We start from the raw sequence: 20,714 nt of genomic DNA on the forward strand, positions 1-20,714 counted from the left end.
ACTTTCACAACCTATATCTACTGCACACCCAAAGCTGTTATTAGTTCCATAGGGGAAAAGACAGGTAGGGCATCTGTACCGATCTTAGCCCCTCACCTGCTCACAAAGATCTAAAACAAGCAGGGGGAGATAGACTGGACAATGTCACAATCAGGATCTGAGAATTTACATCTAATTTGGCTTTGCGCGTGAGAGAGAAAAAGAGAGAGGATTTAGCATAACCCTCTTCCTTTGCTGATGTTTTATTACATGGATGGAGGAATTTATTACAGGGATGGAGGATTCTCCGGCTATTGGGCAGTATAGAAATTAAATAAATAAATAAATAGATAAATGGGGGAGCAAAAATACCACTTCTTACCTGCAAATGTACAGCCTAGAATTCTACCACCTTATTCTCTGAAATGTGAGATCAACTTTCAGGGTGGGGGGAATGCAATAATGATTTGAGTTAAAAATGATGCCTGAATTAGGCTGATGATCTGAATTCTTTCAGATAGTGTGTGTGTGCGCGCACGCGCTTGTGTTTGAGAATTACCCTACTGATTAAATGCTTTTTGTTTGATTAACTATTGTATTTTTAAATGATTAACTACGTGAGTAAAAGATACGTTGGAGAATCTGAACACAGATCAGAATGAGAGGATATTTAATTAAGAAATAGTTGTTACAGCTAAATGACACCACTAGCGTATTACGCAGAACGTCATCATAACCATTGAAACTTGCTCTCTGGGGCCAGCTACAATTCAAATCTAATTAACACACCATATTTTTGATATCTGATTAATGAATGAACCATAGCAATTAACCAGTTAGAACTTCTGGCTTTACATGCTAGGTTTATTGAAACAGATTTTCATAAGGACACATTTACCTCAGTTTCTTCTCCACCTCCACCCTTGGAAAGCTGGTGCCATTTGCACCAAATCCTGGCTACAGCTGATGAGTGGGTTGCAAAGTTCAGTCTGATCACACTTAAGACAGAACTTACTGAAAGGTTTACTCAGGATTTTTTACTTAACAACAGCAAGCATTAGCAGCGAAGGATAGACAGAAGTGAAACCTAAACTGGCATGGAGAGAAGAGGGCTACAAAGGAAGAGAAGGAAAAACAACTTTCCAACTCGCTGTTCATACATGCATTAACTGTTTATGCAGTGGATGTTTAGACTGAAAAGCTCCTACAGCTGGCTGGAGGATGCTGGGAGTTGTGGAGCTTTTTTCTGTCTAAACGTGCTTAGAATTGTGCCTTTAGTGGCTTTTCTACCAAATGTTTTTATCTCCATACCTTGGGTCTTAACTTATTCCAACAGAATGCTCCAGATCTGGGTTTAGTTGTGGATGGAACTCAGTGTCCTTTGCAATGTTCCTTCCTCATTCCTCCCTTTCCCAGCCATTCCCCAAACTATTTCTGTTTTTTGTTTTGTTTTTTGGCAGGGGAAGAAAAATGGAAGTTGAACTCATATGTATGCACTATGGCATTTATTTATTTATTATTTATTAAAACATTTATATCCCACCCTATATCACAAGGATCTTAAGGCAGCGTACAGATACAATCAGACATATAAAATAGAGTAATAAATATACAATTCTAAAACAAATTAAACCATTAATATATTAAAACCAGTATGAAATTTTAAAACAGTAAAATCCAATGAAAACAAGGCTGTGTGCAGGCTGATGGATTTAGCCATCAAAGGCTTTGTTAAAAAGCCATTTCTTAACCTGGTGCCGAAATGAAGCCAGTGCCAGCTGGGCCTCCAGAGGGAGGGCATTCCACAGCTGGGGTGCCACAACAGAGAAAGCCCTCTCCAATGTCCAACTGTAGTGTATATCTCACATTGGTGGGGCACGGAGAAAGGTTCCTCTGGCAGATCTCAGGTTTCGGGTAGACATATATAGGGAGAGGCGCTCTCTCAAGTATCGAATAATAATAATAATAATAATAATAATAATAATAATAATAATAATAATAATAAGCAAAAATTAAAAATTCAAGAAAACTGAATGTGGGGAGGAGGGACATCAAAAGATTATAATTTGTCTTGGAAATTATTGTTCCAAAACACATCAAGACCATTTTTGCACAGATTTATGGGGTTTTGTTGCTATCATTTTGGCAGAAATTTGTTTTTGGTAGTCTAATAGCTTAAAGATGATAGTTTAGTTAAAAACAGAGTCCCATATGTTCATTATCCCAATTTGATTAAATATGGGCCAGGTTGTTTAGACATTGCGTATTGTGTTGATGGAAGGGGTGTGTGTGTGGAGGCAACACATCATGCCTGCTGACTCCCATCTCCTATTCTCATTCCACACAATATATTCCAAGAATTTACACAAACTGACACAAATCCACAAAGATGTCCCAAAGTTCCAAACTTCACACCTCTTCCCAAGGTCTAGATATGCCAATGAAAGTCTATGTCACAGTTAATTCAAGGAGGCAGCCGGTGAGGTGGAGTCCCTCGCGTATTCCCCCAAGATTAAAACATTGAGAGGGTTCCAGCAGGTAGCAGCAGCAAATTGGATGTATTGCAATATTCTGAACAGCAGTTAGCAGCAAAAAGGTTCCTGTAACTTTTTTTTTTGTCTCTATAGTTTTAGCCAATAGGAATTGCAAAGCAATATCCAAGTTGCTCAGTGTAGCTCCAAAAACCCCAATCCTAGTCATTTATTTATTTATTTATTACATTTATATACCACCGAATAGCTGAAGCTCTCTGGGTGGTTCACAAAATGATGTTAAGGAACGAATTGGTGGTTGGGGTACTTGTGGTTAGTCATGATTTCAACCAGGCAGAATGAGCCCATATACATGATTTCAGTCAATAGGAATTACAGCATTAGGCTCTCTAGTACAAAGCTTAGTACATCTGTGTTACCACAGTAATTCATCTCTTATAGACCTTGTTGTAACAGGGTCTAACAACAATCAAACAGCTTTTCAACCTTTACTCTATAGAAAAGAATAATTCCTAATCAGAGGCTGCTCTCCTGATCAGATCTGCCCCCCATTTTCTCCCTATGCCACTAGTGATCAGGGTGACCTAGCAGCCAGACTCTTGCGTACTGAGGTGCCCCAACCACAAGTGCCCCAACCCCCAATTCGTTCCTTAACATCATTTTGCAACATATTTTGCAGCTTCACCCAACATGCGATAATCTCCTTCACAGTAAGGTATCCTGGACTTTCATAAAATAACAACAACAATAATAATCTTATATAAGAATACGGTAGTGTAAGGCTTATTACTCAGAAGCTACTGGACCAATTTTGCTCATTTTTATTTTAAACTGAAGCTGGAGCAGTGTAGACCTGCAGGAAAAAAATGAAAGTTCAAATCTTGAGCTTTAATAGCAATTTATTTCCTCCAGCAGGGTGACAGACAGCTGTGCTTGGCCAATCAGTGTGGCAAAACAGCAGGCCCCAGGCTGTTGCCACCAACAATGAGGGGAAGGAGATGGAGCTCACCCATTGTGGTGCATGAGAGAGGAGGCGAGCCAGGCCGCATGCAAGTTCAGAAGGAAGATTCACTCTATATAACCCACTATTTATGAGGGGATCCTCTCCTCCATGCACTGGCCACTCTGCATTTTCACCTAGCCCTGTGATTTTTCCTGTCTAAGCGCAACTTCAGAGAAGGGGAGAGAAGAAGACTGGAGACCCAGTAGGAAGCTGTATAAAGCAGTTTCCACAGTCTTTCCCCCTCTCTGTCCCTGAGACTGCCCCCTTTTCACCCTCTCCACACACCAGTTATGAGGTTGGGGAGGAGGAAGTGGTTCCCACTTCCCAGAAACCAAAAGATCCTTTGGCCGTCTAGGCAGTGTCTAGTGACCATAGGATTGCTCCTTCAGTCACCTAGTTCCTTTTCACATCTACTGCTGACAAGTCACATCTCACCCATCCTATATTGTGCCTTTGGTACATGAGTTCTTTTGTACCTAAATGCAGGACTTTACCTTTAGCTCTGATGGTGATGGTTGCAGTAGAATGGGAGAGTTTTATTAAACAAAAAGTAGAACTATATTTGAAATACAGCTGAGTACACTTTTGGTGTTTTTGTTAACACTTCCTGGATAGTTGTTTACTTCAAAGCATTTGCAAACAGAAAGCTTTGTAGTTATGGTAGGTCTTTGAAAACTGGCATGTTATGTCCAACAGCAATATATTTCTCTCTCACACACGTACTAACACACAATCACAAAATAGTTCTATTTCAAATGCAGGAGTGAAAGAATGTAAATTCAGTGTGTGAATTGCCAGGAACAAACATGTCAGGCTGTATTTTTGAAGACAGATGCCTTTCCCAAACCTTTTACAGAGCTAAGGGACAGAAAACAGCTATTGGTACTCCAGGGGCCTTTTCCCCATTTTAAATATCTAGCTTTCATTAAAGCTGCAGGGTAAGAAAAAATAGCCCAAGGCCTCCTTCTCCTTTGCTGTCCTTCATTCCCCTTTAATATTTAATTGTTTTGAACCTCCCGTTGGTCCCCAGTGCATGTAATTGCAGCTCTGCTGAATGTCACAATCCCAGCTGGTAATCACGGATTTTCCCAGCAGGCTTTGGCATAGGTCTCAAATATAAAGAGTTGAAAGAGTTGTGCAGGCAGACATCTGTATTCAGCCCCAAGAAGTTGTAAATCATGTCCTGGCTTTTATTTCCCACCTCCAACCCTTCTGTCTGCCTCCTCACCTGAGTTCTCATTTTGACACTATCAACAAAAAAGGGGGCGGGTGGATTTCATGTTTCATAAATCTTGTTCTCCCACGATACACATCTCTGTCTCTTTTTGATTACTTAGTCAAAAGGCACTCTATAAATCAAAAGGTGACAGAATCTTGACTAGTTCTCTGGGGGCTATAAAAGCCAAAGTATTTCCCTTCAGAAATAGCAACATTCCAGTGCAAGCTACAAATAAACCAAGAACTCCACCCCACTCTCTTAATCCTATGCAATGCCACTGCTAGGTTTTAGACCAATTTGGAAGTAATATTACATAGAAAAAACAATTAGCCTTATTCCATGGGGATTAATTTGAGTAAGAGTCCATGAAACTCCAGTCTCTACAAAAGCAGGATGTAACACTTTGAAAACGTTTTGAAAACTGTATCTGGAGTGTGTTCTCTGGGCCCCAACAGTTGTCATTACTCTATAAACCATTTTAAAGCAGTAGTGTAGATCCTGCCTTGGTGATCATCCAAAGATTGGGCACAGCTGTGGAACTGTATTGCCTCTCCATCTCTTTTCTATGACTCTCTCTGGCTCAGTGGTGTAGTGGTAAATTTTGACGGTCAGGGAGCATCATTACAGTCTCTGTTGCCACACTCCCAAAGATCCTCCCAAAAGGCAAGCCGCTCTGTTGATTTATATCAATGATCCCCATCTAGCAGTTTTCATCTTCACCTGGAGCAGGTCTTTTGCAAAGCTAATGGGTCTTAAGTGCCCTGTTGAGACCAAGCTACCCTAAATTATATTGTTTTACAACAGGGATAGCTGAGAACAATATATTGCTGCTTAGAAATTTCATTTTTGCCCAGCTACAGTGAAGCCTTCAACTAAGAACAAAGGGAACAATATCATCTGTGAGTTGGCCTGTGACATCATTATTCCTACTAATTAAGAAGTCCCACAGCTTTATTTATTTATTTGTTTGTTTATTTATTTATTTATTTATTTTATTTATTACATTTTTATACCACCCAATAGCCGAAGCTGTTTGGGCGGTTCACAAAAATTAAAACCATAATAAAACAACCAATAGGTTAAAAGCACAAATACAAAATACAGTATAAAAAGCACAACCAGGATAAAACTACGCAGCAAAATTGATATAAGATTAAAATACAGAGTTAGAACAGTAAAATTTAAATTTAAGTTAAAATTAAGTGTTAAAATACAGAGAATAAAAAGGTCTTCAGCTGGCGACAAAAGGAGTACAGTGTAGGCGCCAGGCGGACCTCTCTGGGGAGCTCATTCCACAATCGGGGTGCCACAGTGGAGAAAGCCCTCTTCCTAGTAGCCAACTGCCTCACTTCCTTTGGCAGGGGCTCACGGAGAAGGGCCCCTGTAGATGATCTTAAGGTCCAGGCAGGTACACATGGGAGGAGGCGTTCCTTCAAATAACATGGCCCCAAACCGTTTAGGGCTTTAAATGTCAATACCTGCACTTTGAATCGGGCCCAGACCTGGACTGGCAGCCAATAAAGTTGTAAAAGGACTGGCATAATGTGATCTCGCTGGCCAGTCCCTGTTAGTAAATGGGAGCTTTAACACTCTGGGCTTCTACTCCACTATGCTTGCTAAAGAGTAGCCATAGCTCATGGCCAAACATCTGTATTAGAGCTATGATTCCAACTCTTATAGTAATTAAAACAAACAAGTACATGAGTGGGACCTGGAACCAAGGCTGAAGCCTGCATTTGTGTGAAGAAGACACCACAGAAAAATGTGCCGATCATCTGGAGTACAGCTTTTACATGTGCTTACAACTCTTCTCTTGCCAAGCAATACTACCTACACAAGACTCCATAAATCATAACACAGTCCAGACCACAATCAGGAGTAAAAACAAAAACCTACAAGATGCTGAGCAGGCCACACAGATTTCAGATCAAAGTGGACAACTGCATTCTTATGGTCAAGATATTAAACAATGTAGAAAACACAATATGCTCTCATGCAGTTACACATACATGGGGCAAGAGTGATGACATGACCAGACCCACAGTTAGAGATTCAGATACTCTCTTACAACCCCCACTCCCTTCACACATGCACACAGACCCAAAGGCAGTGTCTCTGCTATGTGAACAGTTTCCTTATCCTGACTGCTTTCCCAGATAAGCAGGTAGGTAGGCAGGCACTGTGATTATAGTGGGCTCATCTTGGGCTCCTGCTGGGTTCCAGGCATATAGTGGAAGGGATGTGCTGGTGGTGGATTGATTTGCCCAGAAACTGATAGGAACAATGGAAAACATGGCCTACGGATCAACATTTTATATATTTAGGTGTTATTAGTGAAGAATGTAGATTGGAGGGACTGCAGAATACAATGAGTAAAAGTGCCCATAAATGTTCAAAGACTTGGTGAAGTGCCCCACCACATACATAATCACATTGATTTTAATTTTATTAAAACAAATTAAACCACACCTTCAACAATATAATATTATTAAGGTCAGTATACATAAAAAATGAAAATTTCAATGCAATCAAAACAACATGTTGGACTGGCAATGATACACAGTGTAACTATCATCATTTGATTTTGTAGGGGAAATCAAATGGAAAGCAACAGTTTTATAGAAAGAAATTCAACAGGGGATTGAGAATATGCAAACACAGCAGACTCTGAGACAATTTAAAAGAGCAATTATGCTCTAATTAAATCTGAAGTTTGGAACCATTATCAGGAGAAAGGCCGTAGCTAATTATGTTGAAAGCAACTTTCACTTGGGTTATGGTCATTCAATAAGGATTTTTTTCCCCTTTTCTGCACAACACACTCATTTTAAAAATGACTTAGCAGATTCCCAATAAGGGATGGCTTCTTCCTCACCCCTTCTAATCTCTTTATCCATATTGTCTATGCGGTATTTAGTCTTTGTACTTAAATCAACAGTAATTGTTTGTGGTAGCATGAGAAATTTTTGCCCCATTGATTTCCCATAGCACTGAAATGTCATATTAGCTCAAGGTGAAGAAGCTAATCGGACGTGAATAATAATAACAACAATCGGAATAATAATGGAGAGAATTATGCATCCAACTGCACATAAAAAAATGTTGCAATTGCAGCTCAGGACTCTGGTGGCATTATAAACTCAGGAGAGCAAAGTAAAAATGGCATGTTAATATCATTCAAGCTGTTACATCAAATTGGTCCGTTACCTGCACAATTTAGGTATTCGGAATTCATTGGATTTCTTTTAAAAGGAACAAAACCAAGTATTACCTGCCAACAGCCTCATCTGTGGAATTTCCACTATGGAATACTTTGACCATTGTTTGGGCTCGGACAGCCATATCTTCCATTGTGAACAAACGAGTCAAGGGAGTGTGCTTTGTTGTCTGTGCTGGTCTCCTACTTTCATAAATGGTATATTTTATTATTATAATGTCTACAGGGTGCTTACTATGTAAGTGCTTTATGCATAGTAACATATTGAAAGGGGGCTCTCTAACTGATGCTCGGTGTCTGGGAGAGAAAGGCCCATGGCAAGGCCTAGGGGCTGAGAATGGTGAAGAGGGCAAGAATTCTAGCAGAGCTCATGGCTTGGAAAAAAAGAAGTTTTAAGAATATGAACCAGTTTCTATTAGGGAAGTTGAAAGGTTTTAGAGGTGGGTGGGCATAGGCGTGTGCAGCACATTTCATTAGGGTGTGCACCTTAAAGGCTGCAAATGGAGCAAAGGAGGGGAATGCACACTTTCTCATTCCCCCCAGGCCCCAATTGGAGCAGTGGGTGGTGGCGGCAGGAAACCATGCTTTCAGGGCCTCCGGAAAGTGCGCAGTTCCCCCAGCGATGCTAACTGTGGCTGTAATTTCCCATCCTCCTTTAAAGCCCCAATTCAAGCAGTGGGGTGTGTGGGAAAGCAGAGGTGGCCCCAGGAAATTAGGGTGTGCCTGGGCACACCCAGCATGCCCTGTGCACACTCCTATGTGGGTAGGCAACCTGTGGCCTTCCAGCTGTTTGTCCTATGATTCCCATGAGCCCTGACTGTAGCCAATAGTGAGAGATAGTGGGTGTTGTAGGCCAAAAATCTTGAAGGCCCCAAGTTGACCAACCCTGTGTAGTGGAAATGCAGAAAACTATTGTAATTTCAATGAGTTAGTGGTGAAGGCCAATTGTCCCTTTAGTGCCAAGGTCTTCTTTTGGACTGGAGTTCTTTAAGTATCAGCTATGATTATTTTCTTATTATTTCTCAGAGGTAGCTATATGTCTGAAATGGTAGAGCTTGGAAGTCTATTATTTACCTTTAGATAGCCCTTGGCAAGATTTCAAGGTTGGCCACCTCTGTTCCGGGTGCATCTAGGATAGTCATATAGTTATCTATTCTGGCTATTTGCCTCTTGCTAGAGCTAATCCTCTCACTTTGCAAGAGTATATAAACATTCTCAAAGTTGTTGGAATATAACCAAAATACAGGTGTGATTAATGTGAGCATGATAGTATATTAATTCCTGGAATAATCTCAACACAGACCAATACCCGAGAAAGGTGCTGCATACCAAACCATTAACAAGGTCCATCCATTGCCATTTTGAGAGGGGTTCTCAGCTGCCCCCCCACACACAAGCCAGGCCCTTTGAGCCCCTGCCACCTGGTCTGGCTTTGGCCTTTACCCCCACTGCATTAATGGCAGCCACCATGATCACAGCAGGGGAAATTGTGCACTTTCTGGAGGCTACAGGAAGTGTGTTTTCCCCCCTCCCTGTAGTGATGGGGGCCTTAGAAGGCAAGGCCTCCATCGGTGGGGGAGGGGGAAGAAACACACAATTACGGCAAGGCTAGGGAAATTGTGTATTTCCCTCTGCTGCATTAATGGCAGGTGGCGGGGGCTCACCGGGCCTGGCTTGTGGGGGGGAAAGTGTGATCTGGAAGCCAGGGCAGACCTGCATCCGAGTGCTGTTGGGGGCTTGCAAGCACTCGGGCTCAGGTCCTTGCTAGCACCAGGCACATCCGCCTGGGCCCATGAAGACCGCTGACTTCACAGAACTTGTCAGACTCTCACAATAATACTAGTTCTCCGTGACTGAAGGGGCCTATGCACTGTAATCTTATTCTGTACCATCCTGCTTTTTAGTTAGTGCTTTGCAGTTTGTTAGAGATCAATACAATCTTTAGCCTTTACCTATTGGTGTGTTCATTGCCTCTGAATCCTTAGAGAACCATTGCCTCTTGCAACACAATCCGCTTTACTAGGAAGGGTCACAGAGTATGAGCAAAGAGGTTCAGTCTACAAGCCACTGTTAGCTTAAGAGTAGAATAAACCATTGATTATGCAAAACAACAAATGTTTAGAAATTTACTTGTCTGCTCTGTGCTCAGGTAAGACAACATTTTTGAAAGCCATAGAATACTCACACATAGGGATGGGGGAGAAATCCATTCAGTTCACATTGAACCATGTTGTAAACCAAAACAACATGCATATTTTAGAGAAGATAATCTTCAAATATGTGTTATATTAGTACATGTTAGACAAAACATATATTAGTACATATTAGACAAACATGCATTAAAATGCATGGTTTATTTATATTACTAATATATGGCTTGTTATCCTAAGATCTCTAAGTGACTTACAGTATTAGGAAAAATGTGCACAAAAATGCTTTTGAATTTTCATTCAGAACTTTTTTAAAAAAGAAATAAAAAATCCTCTGGGTTCAGGATGAGCTGGAGAAAATTCTCAAAGTTTGAAACAAGGGCCAAAGCTAGACCTAAGGTTTATCCCTGGATCATCCAGGGGTCAAACCTGTTCATTTAGGTGACACACAGGGGATCCAGAGCTCAGGCAGGGGCGAACCCTGGATGATCCCAGGATAAACCTTAGGTCTAGCTGTAGCCAAACTGTATTTAAGATTGGAAAAAAGAGCAACTGAGAAAAACCAAAATTTACAGATGTGTCCATCCCTACTCACACATAGATCAAGAATGCCCACACATAAGAAGGAATTTGAAGACTGAGGTGTGCAGGTTACAATTATCTTCTCTTTTAAAAACTAGGACCAGATCTACACCTTGTGTCAAATCATTATGGATGTGGAATAAAAAGCAGGAAATAGCACTATGTAAGTGGTATATGGAATGTGTCCTGAGCCCCAGCAGTTATCAGCGCACTTCAATATCGCTACAAAGCAGCAGTGTAGATCTAGCCTAGGAATGGACTATTACAGCTGATTTTACCACACCCTCAGTGTTACACTAAAAGGGGGGGAATAGCAAGGACATTGTAAGGTGGATGACACCTTGTAACCAGTCACTAGAGATGACAGACTTGTGGAAGAAACTGCCATGCAGTAAGAATATAAGCATTAAGCAACTATCGTGTGGTGCTATGTGTCATCCGAGCCACTAAACGAAAGAGAACCAGATGATAAACATAGCCTTGAAATAAACTCCAGTGACATGAATGGTAATGGTTCTGACTGAGAATGCATAGCAGGGCAGCCAAACTAATTCTTAGTGTCGGAAAGCAATTAAAGCTACTAATTACCAAATAATTTATGCAAATACTCAAAAGGCGTGCAAGTGCATTGATGGATGCACTGATGAACATCCATCTTGCAATAAAAATGTCTTTCTCTTCTCTCTTCTCCACCCTTTGCCCAGTGGGTATTCCAGTACGTATGTATTTATAAAGGACAAGCTCATGCCAATTTCATTTCGCACGGAATAACTATTTTTTAGGCGTTCATCTTCCAATCAAATGTGGCAGCTGAGCATTCCAGAACTTCCAGCTCAATAAGCAGATTTTCTTATCTGCTTCAGATGTTCTTAGGTGATGTCAGCATGCAAGTATTGTGATACATTAATGATTACAGATAACTTTGGGCTGACTGCATACTCTGATGCATACTCTCATTTGTCCTATCAACTTTTTGTATCTACCAAAGTTACTGTGGGAAATTGGCTGGATTGCAGAGAAAAATAGTAAAATCAACCAAAGTTTGCCCAGTTGCTTTTGTGGGATGGGATACAGGTTTAGGCTCATGTAACTGGGCTGGTGGATGTAGACTTCCACATCCCTTTCCCCTGTAGACCTTCCAACCCCGTGAATATACTGCATAAAGGGTCAAGGGACCCAGCTGAATAGTGTGGGGGAGGATGGGGGATCCCTAAAAATCAAATGGAGGCACCTTCTGTGAGTGAAGCCCAGTTGCTGGGAAACATGGATTTTCCACAGGCAGCTAGTAGGCCACTGTACAAAGAGAATGCTGGACTAGATGGACCCTTGGCCAGATCCTGCACAGCTTTTCTCATATTCTTATGTTCTTAAGGCTGATCCCAGATCTACCCCATAATACTGCAATTCAGGAAGTGCTTTCTTCAAAATTCATCATTACCTGGTTCAATTTTTTTCAAGCATGTAATGCTCAGCTATATTTCAAATTGATGTTGTTTCTTTGGCTTCCTTCTTCTACTACCACTATTAAACTTGACAAAGATACTCTACGCTAGGCAGCTCCTTTTGTAAGCGACTTTTGTAAGCTTAGGCAGCGACTGTTGTAAAAGGCGACAAAAGTTTGAAAATGGTAATGCCTGGGTGTATTTGCCCATTCAAGTAGTCTCAAATAAGCATGAACTTAAAGCATATGCATGTTGCATTTTTATCTTGAAACCAAGATTAAACCTGCTTGAATTACTGGGACTATGCCAGAAGCTGTGAATTGCTTCAGTCTGTCATTCTGAAGGGCCAACATGACAGCAGTTTTTCCAAACAGCTGGTTCAAGAGAGAAATCGGATGCCTGCCAGGATCAAAAGTGGGAATGAGTGAAGGGATAGCAAGAACATCTTTAGTGTGCTGGATGATTATGTCCCAATCCATGCATTATCTACTTTTACCATATCTCATTAGCAAAATTTATTGTGCAGACTAGCCAGGCAAATACTGCCATGGTTCTATGCAAAACTGGTACAAAACCATGTCGATTGCTACCAGGGAACAATAGACAAAAGGATTTTGTGGGAGATCAAAGTCAGAAGCCTGAGGGCTTTTCAATGTGGAACATTTTGGATAGTAAACAGGGAAGAGAGGAGTCGCCAGACAATGAACAGGAGTATGGATGTAATTAGTTTCTTCTGGGAATCCTTGTCTGAAGAAAACAAATGTGCATTCAGAACAATTGTTTCTAAAATACAGCTGTTCCATGCATTTGTTTTTACTGTTGAAAAGTAAAGCAGGGCAATTTTATTTTATTTTCTCTTCATTTTGGAACTTCTGCAAATAAGAAATCATCTAGTTTAATGGAGATTATGCAGCCTACTAAATCATCTCTTAGCATGAAATCAGAAAAAGGACAGCCTTTATGGACCAAGGATGATCTTTGGTGACCTTTACCTTTATAAGATCAGTTATTAAAGGGTTTATTAACATGTATTTAATACTGCATCATGCTTCACCTCCCCTAAAGTTGTGAGGATTTCAGGGCAGCTTTTACGGGTTGTATTTGCTGCAAAAGGTTTAGCGGCCTAATCATGGCTTAGTGTGTTATCTGAACAGGCCCGTAGACAGACAGACAGAAAGACAGGCAAACAGAGAGTGCCACATCATTTCTCCACCTAAAAGACAAGGTAGCAAGTGATGGGCGAGCTCTCTCTCTCTCTTAGATCTTACACAGATTCTATGTTGAGATTATAGCTCAATATTATCTACCCTGACTGATGGTGGATCAGTGAGATCTCAGAGAGAGAGACAGAGACAGAGAGAGAGATCTTTTCTCCAACAACTGCTTCTTGATCTTTCTAATGAGAAATGCCAGTGAAATGTGTGCATTTCCTGTTCAAAAATCACAAATTCCAGAAATACCTTTCCCCCCACACACACACACACATAAAGTGATGGTACAAACCATAATCTAATTCCTTCCTGCATGCTTGTCTCCAGAAGGATTGAACCATCTGGAATTGAACCACTGTATGTGGATAAGAGAAAACAAAAGACTTCTTTAGATTAATGGGGAAATGCATTGCCTTACCGGAGCTTTGCTTCCTGCTTTTCTAGCGTGATTTTAACGGTCTGCGTTACAAGGGTGGAGAGGGGCAACCACGTATTCTATAATGGAAAACTTCCCCTCCTCTCAGGGCTCATAGCCCTGAATGGGACAGCACCCTCTAGTGAGTGCTTTGTCATGCAACTTCCCCTGCACACAGTAGGAAATCCAGAGATAATTCAGCGGAATTGGGATATCCAGGGTTTTTTAAAGAACAGAATTACCATGGGAAGGCACAGGAGACATGCAGAAAGTCCATCATCAAAAGGAACTGCAAAGTTCTGTGAGTGGCCAGTTATGAATGTGCCTTATTTTGTTCTTGTGAAGAAGCTCAAAAGGTTCTAAATGGGGCCAGGGCACCAGCAAAATTTAAGGCTTTTGCCACCTGACCCTAGCACCTTATTCCCATGCAACCCCAAGTGGGGCTTGAAGACTGCCCTATGACATCCATGTGGATGTCAGCACAGAGAGACTGAGCAACATGATGAATCCCATCTTATTTCATGAGAGATTTTTCTTGTGCCCGCACTGGGCTTTTAACATTCAGGAAAGGGTGAGAGAACTTCATTGTCCTTCATTTATCTTCGGTGTTGCCAAGATACATAAGCATGTATTAACTTTATCAGTGTGTGTTACTGGCCCCTTAAGACTGGACTGTAAAGATTAGAGACATAGTTTATGTGAACTGTGGTGTTTTCCTTTCCCTCTTTCTCATCATTCAGGGTGAGAAAAAGAGATGTTCGTATGACTCGCTGGATAGTTTAGTAAGCTTTGAGATGAAGCTCTGATACAATGAACTCATAACTAAATCATCAAGCTGCACACATGCCAGATGAACAAATGGTTTTCTTTTGTAACTTACTAGTATAATCCACCTTTTCTTAAATGTTCTTGGAATATGAAAACACTCTCTCTGTGCCACAATCTGTGTAGATAAGTGTATAATCAAGAGTGCAGGAGTGTGATCAACCACAGTGTAGAATTGTTTATACTTGTCACCCCTACATGTTACAGGCCAGAGTATGTTCATATTTGGGATGTATCAGAATTTCATTACTGTCCAAAAAATAGATGAAAATGCCCTGCTCCCAACCCCGAAACACGAGCACAAAGATGATCACATTTTGGGGGAAAGTGTGCACATTCTTGACCTCACAATCACATTTACAAAAGGTATCTATGTATGTGTGTGTGTGTGTGTGTGTGTGTGTGTGTGTGTGTGTGTATGTGTGTGTATTTAAAATGTGCATTTTCCACAAAGGATGCATTTTTATACCTTAGTCATTGGGTGGAATTCATGCATTTGGGTGCATGCTTGGGGAAATGTGCATTTCTCCTGTTCACCAATGCACACATCCCAGGAATACCTACCTTTCCTATATGTACAGTGATGGTAGAAACCATAATTGACTCTAATTCCTTCCTGCATGTTGGCCCCAAAAGGTGATGAGTTGAATGCATTCTGAGATGCTCAGAAAATCATGGGAAGAAAATATCCATTTTCTCCAGAAGCTCCAGGAGGGCATTTGTTTTATTTTGGATGTATCAGAGCAGGACTAAGCCATGGTGACCAGAGTTCCCTTGGTTGGTGCCAGCACTAGTTGAGCAAAGCCTGGAATTCCCCATGCTAGCACTGCCATTACCAAGAGAAACCCTTCCCCTAGTTAAACCTCAAAAAAACCAAGATTATGGCAACCAGCTTGATTTATAACTGGCAAATAGAGGGAGAAAACATGGAGGCAGTGACAGACTTTGTATTTCTGGGCGCAAAGATTACTGCAGACGCTGACTGCAGCCAGGAAATCAGAAGACGTTTACTTCTTGGGAGGAGAGCAATGACAAATCTTGATGAAATAGTTAAGAGCAGAGACATCACACAGACAACAAAGGTCCGCATAGTTAAAGCAATGGTATTCCCTGTAGTAACCTATGGCTGCGAGAGCTGGACCATAAGGAAAGCTGAGCGAAGGAAGATAGATGCTTTTGAACTGTGGTGTTGGAAGAAAATTCTGAGAGTGCCTTGGACTGCAAGAAGATCAAACCAGTCCATACTCCAGGAAATAAAGCCAGACTGCTCACTTGAGGGAATGGTATTAAAGGCAAAACTGAAGTACTTTGGCCACATAATGAGAAGACAGGATACCCTGGAGAAGAGGCTGATGCTAGGGAAAGTGGAAGGCTAAAGGAAGAGGGGCCGACCAAGGGCAAGATGGATGGATGATATTCTGGAGGTGACAGACTTGACCTTGGGGGAGCTAGGGGTGGCAACGGCCGACAGAAAGCTCTGGTGTGGGTTGGTCCATGAAGTCACGAAGAGTTGGAAGCTACTGAATGAATAAACAACAACAATCTCAGAGGTCAGAGCTAATAGAGGGTTTCATTTGCTAGCACTAGCAAGAAAAAGCCTGAAGTTTCCCCTTTCTCTGATTTCTGAGTGTGTAAGTGTATGTGTGTGTGGATGCATGTGAGGGTGTGCACAAATGTATGCACATATCCAGCTTCTGGAACCCCAGCAGGCACTCAGCCTTTGGGACTGGACAGGTTGCACACACCTGAAGTAAAGCCTCAAAGCTCTACACCAAGAATGCAAAAAGTGTGGCACGCGGGGTGCAAACAAACTCCCAAGCCCTATCTGGTGGCTTCCAGACCCCTAGCACCTGCAACTGCTGAAAAATCTGGGTGGGGTAAACTGCTCTAGGAAAAGGCACTATGGTTTCTGCTAAAGAGCAGAGACCATTTTCTAGAGCATTCTAGGAAGCAGTGACTGAAGGTTCCTGGCAAATTTCACAGATGCTCTAAGAATGAGGTTTCTACTGCATGGCAAGAACCAGAGAGCCTTTTTAAAAAAACAGCATCCTCTCTCTCTCGTTTAGTGATGATGTTATGTGCCTGGGATAGTACTTTGAAGTTGCTGCAGCAGGACCAGGTTGTGTTGCTGCTAGGATGAGTGTGAGAAGGATGTGGATGTGAGTGTGTGTGTGAGGAAGTGTGTGTGTGTGTGTGTGTGTGTGTGTGTGTGTGTGTGTGTGTGTGTGTGTGACCACCCCAGTAGACACCTTATGCAGCTCTCGGGACTGAGAAGATTGTGCAGCTCTACTCTACACACATCCAGTTTGTGCCAGCTCTGCTCCTTAGGATTAAATGGTTTGAGGCAGAAAGATGGAAGTATTATCTCTTGTGAGCTATGGAATACAGTTTGGGCATAAATGATGGGTCCAGCCTAAGGACTACCTTATCCAGATGGAGTATACATAGTTGGAGGTTGGTTGAAAGATCCCCAAGTTGAGAAGCATGTCTGAGTGATTATTTATTTATTTATTTATTTATTTATTTATAAAGCGCCATCAATGTTCATGGCGCTGTACAGAATAAAACAAAACGAGACAATCTGAGATATGGCTTACAATCTAAAATCACAGTAACAGACAGGGGAGGGAGGGGGGAATGATGTGATGTGACAAGAAAATAATATTGAGAGTCAGTAATTTAGGCTCAAAAAATGATCCTATCAAGGCTGTCACAACCCAACTGGGGTTCCAGGTAGGGAAGCTGTACATAACTGGGGGACTGAGCAATGCCAAGACCTTTAAGCATTTCGTGATATGAGGATTGGATGATAAAGCTTCCTTGTGTTTGCACCCTAAGATACTGCCCAAGTCAGCTATGTGAAGTTTAATGTTATTAGCATGAAAGATGTTGGAGAATTTCGTTCTGTATGCATTTTAAGTGACTCAGCTGAATTGCAGTTCATGGACTTATTTGAGGATCAGAATGAAGTTGGACTGCACACTTCTCTGAATTTTGCAATGTGGTTCCAGATCAAAAAAGTGTGTGTGTGTGTGTGTGTGTGTGTGTGTGTGTGTGTATTGGGGCATTGCATACAATTCAAATGCACACTTTCATGTGTCTATGTGTACATAAAAATGGGGGGAAAGTTGAGGAAGAAAATGTCATGGAACTAACTTATGACTGAACACATGTAAAACTGACATTGACCAAAATAGGCTGATCTCTCTATTCTGAGTTAGTACTGTACCCATTTATCAAGGCCACTCTGTAACGCAACAGGATCTCTTTAATCTCATTGGTTTTCAGTTTCCCCTTCCTTTTGGAACTTCAAAAAGAAGGGCTTTTCGGTGGCACTACAAACCCTATTGGTTAATGACGTTCTGTAAGACTGCAATGTTCATAAGACATCTTCTGGGTATCTCATCTGCATCTAGCCATTTTTTCCTTGGGTTAGACAGTACAATTGTTCTAGCTGTGGAGTCAAATGAGAAGCCTGGTTTCAATCACCCTCAGTTGAAGCTACAGCTCAGTTATTTTGCCAAGTTCCAGGAAACATGGGCCAACCTGATATAGTTAGGGTGATTTAATGTGGCTTTCTAGGAAAATCCAAGAACTTACTGCCCTCACCTCAAAATGAAGAAGCAGAACTGAGATGGAAGGAGAGCCAAAGAATAGGTGCAAGAATGGAGAAACAACTTTGCCTTTTTATTTAGGGTGTCCTAAATTCTAGACCATATTTAATCAATTGGTGTTTTTGTTTTTGTTTTGAACGATACCATAAAGGTTCATCCTTCTGAGTAATTCCTGAAATTACCATTGGATTCTGATTTTATAGGTTGTACATGGAAGATGTCATTTAAACTTTAATTTCCAAGGAGAGCCATTAAATATTCACTTAGATTTATCACTCACCATTTGTGGTCTATCTTACCAATGAAGTGGTTGGCTTGGAAGCATATTGTACAAATAATCATTTAATGAGGTGTTGGAGGCTCAAGAGTCTCCCAAATATACTTCATTCTAAAGTTCTTTATTATGGAAAATTTTATGGGTAAATCATGCCGTGAATCTGTATGAGAATCATGTGGATCTTTCCTAGAGGGAAACCACAGGGAATTGGTCTACACAGTAATTTCTGTTATTTACAAATAGACTTGTTTTCTTAGCAGATACTTCCTCTAATGGTAAAAAGTGGCATGGACCATTATGAAGGAAAATACGCTCTTGCAAATAAAATACAACCTGGTTCTTTCTTAATCCAGTACAATTTTATTTATTTATTTATTTATTTATTCCATTTTAATACTGCAAGTTAGCCAAAGTTCTCTGAGCGGTTTGAACTTCAAAGCATATAACCATAAAACACAGTAACACAGTAAAACATCATCATAATATAAAATAATATAAAACCAGAAGTTTAAAACAGAATAAAACCAAAGGAGTAATCAAAATGAAAGTCAGCAGCAGTACAAACTTCTAAAAACCCACTAACATGTTTTTAAAAACTCAGCATGGTCTCCTGACTTCCTGTATCACTCTTAGGGTGCTGGACAGCTGCCGTGGGAAGGAAGGAGCAGGGACATCCAATCCCATCAGTGCAGTTGATCCAGCATAAATCTGGATCCAATCCAGTGACTGCACTTCTGTTTGGTGGGAAAAGAAAGAAGGATTTGTTGTCTGAGGAAATGTGCTGTCTGAGGTAGTCTGTCCTGCACTGACACTGATTCACTGGGGACTTCATGGTGCTGGCTACACAACCCACCACTATCTTGGTGCCTAAAGGTAAGAGTGGCAATTTCCCTCCTCCTTCTGTCATTATGATATACTGCAGCTGCTAGAGGTTTCACCTACTGAACTGCTTCCCCTGATGCCATTATTCCTTTCTTTGAAATGTTGTCATGAGTAGCCTGATTTGGAGATTGTTTTCCTTTACAGAAGGTGGTATTTGTGTCAATCGAAATATAAGCTGAAAGATTGTTTGTAGTGAAGATATAAATACATCATTTCCGACACAGTTCTAACTCTCTCCCAATTGAGTGCATCTGTTCAAAGCACATTAGGATTCAGGTTCAGTTTTATGCTGCCACTACCTACTGCTGCCCATCAAATTAGTTACTACTCATTAAATTGTATCCTCTGTGTACCTGAAACCATGACTCCTCCTGTCAGGAAGTCCAAGAGATTACCTAAAGGATAGCATTATTACATGTCATTCAAAATAGGAACAGAAAGAAATGTCTCATCTAATGACAGCACTTTCTAAAATGAAGTTGATTTAATTTATAGCCTTGAGTTATATAAAATGTTTTGCGCAGAACTGATGCTATTTTATAGAAATTACTTTTTGTGGAGCTCCTTAAAGCACTGGATGACTGGATTGGCTCTTGCATGTTCATTCCATGAGAAGAAACATCATATTTTGGGTGATCTATTCAGATCACCTTTCTGTAATAATAATAATTAAAAAAATCAAAAATGGCATGCCCAAAACCTTTGCAAAATCTTATTCAAATATGCTACAGGTTGATAGAATTATAGTCGGGGTATTAACATGGTTTAAACTCTAGAGCAACTGGGAAGATTTATGGTGCACAAAGTGAGATCCAAACAGCACATTGTAGGCAAACATGTCCACCAGTCATTTATCCCTTTCAGGAGACAGAAAGTTACTTTGGATATAGGTGACTGGGAACAGAGAAGTGATAGGAGAGAGGGGGAAAACTGGAGGTTATTTGGAATGGGAACAGGTGGCTGAGAAAAAGGTTGTGCATACCCATCCTCCCCGCCTTTTCTCTGGTCCCTATCTCTCCATGGAAGTTGTTGTGGGTGTGTTTTTCCCTCCAATAAGACCATCTGCACTTGCACAATTTTACATGTAATGTATAATTTGAGACTCAATATTGAGATTACTGCTTCGGGACAGAAGATACCTTGCCATCACTTTTCCCTGAACAGCTGGCATCCAGCCCTTGTAGTGTTTTTGTTTCTAGACTTCCTGATACTCTAAATTGCTTTAAGTTCAGTTACACAAGCATCCCATGCCACAGGAGAAATACACTGTTTTGGGAAATGCAGCAAACTCAGCTAGCTCAGACATCCCACTTATCATCAAACCCATATCCTTTAACCTTTCTAATAATAACAACTAGTGCAATCACCTATATCCAAAGTAACTATTTATTCATTCATTCATTTAT

The sequence above is a fragment of the Elgaria multicarinata genome, chromosome 2 (genome assembly GCF_023053635.1).
Source record: "Elgaria multicarinata webbii isolate HBS135686 ecotype San Diego chromosome 2, rElgMul1.1.pri, whole genome shotgun sequence".
NCBI classification, from domain to species: Eukaryota; Metazoa; Chordata; class Lepidosauria; order Squamata; family Anguidae; genus Elgaria; species Elgaria multicarinata.